Genomic DNA, 4,106 nt, shown 5'->3' on the forward strand with positions numbered 1-4,106 from the left:
TCGCGAATCGAAAAAACATTTCTCTTGACGAAATAGAAAAATAGATGGCGCTTCTCATGGGTACATTCTGAAATCCAGAGAGGTTTCCATAAATAAATTTTAAGGATTATTGTTAGTATATTAAAAAATTATCAAAAATGCTTCGATGTGGATTCATGCTTTTGTGATGATTTCAGGACTAAAACCCAAGTTTTCTATTTGTTCAATACTGGGGGAAAAAAAAAAAACCTTGGCAGCGGTGGGATTCGAACCCACGCCCCCGAAGAGACTGGTGCCTTAAACCAGCGCCTTAGACCGCTCGGCCACGCTACCTCGACCACAACTTGGTTCACAAATAAATAATAAACAAAAAACAAACGATCGTAAACTACCCCCGAACCAACAAAATATCTGGGAGGAATGCGGGACGGGACTTACGACTGAACTATCATACATGAGGTAGGAAAGCATTTCCAGCTATTTAGGTGCCCCACTGCATCACACAGCCCAGGAGTCTTCAACCTTTTAGACATTGCAGGAAGTGCCGCCTTAATGCATGCGTCCGTCAAGGCACGACCCGGGTCAGGGCCGCAACTAGTGGGGATCGGGTGGGTCTCGTGCCCCGGCGCTGGACCAGAGGGGGCGCAAATTTTATTCTCAAACCTCTCCTTCAACATTACAAGGGGGTGCCAAAATGCGCACTTGCCCCGGGTGGCCAAATATCTAGTTGCGGCCCTGACCCGGGGGGACCTCGAGAGCAAAGGTGGCCGTACAAAAATGAAATCTGGTTGAAATTTCCGAGAATTCGCCAAGTAAAGGGGATAAAAAAAATCACTTGCCCCCCTCCCCCGGGCGCCAATGATGCTCTTAAGACCGCCCTTTCAGGGGCGGCTCTAATTCACCTGCCGTCCGCGTGCAAAACTTCGTGTGCCGCCCCCCCCCCCCAAAGACGTCCCTCGCAGAACGCTGAAACAGCTTAGAAAAGAGATCTCTGAGATAAACCTTATCACTCATCCGTCCGAAGCACACACACACACCAGCAAAATTTACTTTACCATACGTCCCGCTCGCTTTTAAAGAAACTGAAATAATTATTTCACTGCAGTGCCGTTTTAAGACCCGGGGCCTCAAGAGAAAAGGGGCCTCACAAAAATGAGATTTGATTGAAATTTTCGATTTGCCCGGTAAGTCCTCGGAAAAATGAATTGACCCGGGGGCCCCACGATGCTTTTAAGACAGCCCTGTTTCGCTGTTCTTGATTATGCCAACTATCGTAGGCGGAGATAGACTTGAAAGTCTGGGGAGGGGGGCCGTGATGACGATGATGATGTCAATTCATATATACGCAAAAAATTAGATCAGTTGGCTTTACCTTTGGGGGTGGGGGCATGCAGTTCCGTCTTAACGCATGGGGCCCGCCCGATCACGGCCAGGAGGCCCTCAAGAGAAGAGGGATTACTCAGAAAAACGAGAAGTAGTTGAATTTTTGAGAATTTTCCAGGTGGGGGCCTCTGAAAAATCATCTGGCCTGGGGGCCCACGATGCTCTTAAGTCGGCCCTAAGGGATATGCCCCTCCGTATCTTCGCCGGTACCAGCTAGGGTTATGACCCTTGTTAATGACAAAATACCTACCTCAAGGTTGTCAAGGATGAATTTAGGGGGGTGTGTGAGGGATTTCTGGTGCTTCAGACCCCGGATAAGTGAGGACCTAAATTCTTTCTCCACCTTCATTTCACCGCTCCTGAAAAGTTACTTCAAAGTGGGGTCATGCCCCCCCCCCCCCATATCTTGGAGCAGGACCCCTAGGCTGGAATTTTCGGTGCCCCCCCCCCTCCCAGCCGGAATTTTCACGGGCCCTTGTACAGTTAATTCTAGCGTGAAACAACAAAAAAGTCATTTGTCTCGGGTCCCATGGCTGAAGCATTCTCAACACCCCCACCCATGGCCACAACAAGGTTGCCGGGCTCCAGCCCTGGACGATTCTCGATATTTTTTTTTTTTTTTCACACTATAAATTTACTATAGGGAATCGTTCATGAAAAATTTGACCTGGGAGCCCGGCAAAGATCCCAGCCTGTGTGGGGGTCCTGCTGCATTTCATTTCATACCGTGCACTGCCCAGGCTCCATCGACCATTGGTCCGGATGAGGGGCGGGGGCCGCGGGTGCTTTGTTATGCATATATAAAATACATGAATATAAAACACACACACACTTATATATGCAATGGAACTTCGGTTAACGAGCGGTTCGGTTAGCGAACAATTCGCATTACGAGCAAAAATTTTGCGCTTTGTTTATTTGTTGTCACATTTTCACAACTAATAGCTACTACTAAACCACACATGCACCTCGTCCATAGTCCTCTGCGAGACCTCTAACGAATTGGTACATGCGGGAATGTGCGTGTACGTGTAGTGAAACCTGACGTGAAGTTTGTTTCTGTGTAATGCTTGTTATGTGTAGTGCTGCCATCTGCCACCAGTATTTCTAACTATGAGTGAAGTGTAATGATTGAATAATTTATCGTTGTAGGCCTTTTGATCTCTGTGGCGAGACTTTTTAATGGGGAGATCGGCTCGCATTCGCGCCTCGAAGTTGGGAACCACAGGAAACCAACTAATAGCTGATGATTTTTGCGCTTTCGTGCACACACACACGTACTGTGGAATTGTGGGTAATATTTTCCCCTACAGTGTCCGGTCAGCGTGCCCCATCGGAAAAATTGAGTGTGACTATTAGGGGCCGTTCAAGTGTTACGTAAGCAAATTTTTTTTCCATTTTTGACTCCCCCTCCCCATGTCAGCAAAATTTCGTCATCAGCTCTGAATCCTAACGCATATTGGTGGGATCAGAGACGTACACGGGGGGGGGGCATAGGGTGCTCGTGCTCCCCCCGACGATCAAAAATTTATTAATGTTATTAATATTATAATTAATTTTTTAATGCAAAAAAATATTTTTTTAATTTAAATTTCGGAATAAAATACCTTTATGTGTTATATTATAATTAATTTCTGTTAGATTCAATGTCATTTGAAGGCTATGAACTCAAAATTTATCTTTAATAAATTCATTGTGACCCACCCTCTAAGCCATATAATGATAAATCGCATAAAGGCCCGCGGACCAACTATGGCCCTGGGGGTTATCTGATGCGGCCTGCCCTCTTCAAACCTAATTTTGTAAAAATGAACTAAGCGGCACATTTACAGATCGCTTAAGTGCCCCGTGGTACAATTTCAGAGCATTTAAGCGGTACTTAATCACTTAAATGACCTGAGACACAGTTCCAGAACACTTAAGCGATCTGTGACACATTTAGAGATCCCTTGAGTGACATGTGAAGTAGTTTTAGAGCACTTAAGTGCCCCCCCCCCCGTACCGACCTGCGGCATATAATGCGTGGCACAGTTCCAGAGCACTTGGATCCGTGAAACATTTAGAGATCACTAAAGTAGCTTATCAATGGGGGGGGGGGGGGGGTGTTACTTCAAGTGCACACAAACTATCGAAAGGTTTTTGCCGTTTTTGGAGCACCGATTAAGATGCCATTAAGAATATTTCAAATTTTTATAAAGGGTGGTTGATGACGTAAGCATCATCCAAACCCCCCCCCCTTCCCCCTTATCATCAAAAGTCAGCAAATCGGAACTTCCCCCCCCCCACCATCGATGCTGACGTAATACTTGAATGGCGCATTGTAATTACATTGTAATCGCGCGTACGTGCGCCTGTTTTTTTTGTATAAATTCTGCTTGGCCAGGAGTTGACCATAGGCGAACTGATGGACGTCCATTGCACGCAACAGCAAGAGATTATATTGAGGGTATCTTTGTTTCCTGAGGGAGAGAGAAGTAAGAAGTCCCTCACTTTTTTCAAACGTGATTAGAGGGAGATATTTGTGTAAAACGTGGGAATATCCGTGCAAAATTCTGTAGAAAAGTACCATTGAAATACAAGCACCGTAAAGCGAGCAACAAATTTGTGCAACGGAAATGCAATTTCCCATCTCCGAGAAATCCTAAGAAGGAGGCGGTAACCTTGAATATTTGTATGAGCTCATGATGATGATGATATTTGTACCCAATATTACCTTCATAGTAATGTTTATGTGCAATAGTTAT

The 4,106-nt window shown here is 45.5% G+C and overlaps 1 non-coding gene across 1 annotated transcript; it reads right to left on the reverse strand.

Moving 5' to 3' along the window:
• Positions 1–230: 230 nt before the first annotated feature.
• TRNAL-AAG (transfer RNA leucine (anticodon AAG)) lies at positions 231–312 on the reverse strand. Its single transcript has one exon. It is a non-coding gene; the product is annotated as a tRNA-Leu (tRNA).
• Between the last annotated feature and the right edge of the window lie 3,794 nt (positions 313–4,106).

The sequence above is a fragment of the Pholcus phalangioides genome, unplaced genomic scaffold (genome assembly GCF_987345545.1).
Source record: "Pholcus phalangioides strain wild (caught in Gottingen) unplaced genomic scaffold, Ppha-v1.0 ptg000010l_1, whole genome shotgun sequence".
NCBI classification, from domain to species: Eukaryota; Metazoa; Arthropoda; class Arachnida; order Araneae; family Pholcidae; genus Pholcus; species Pholcus phalangioides.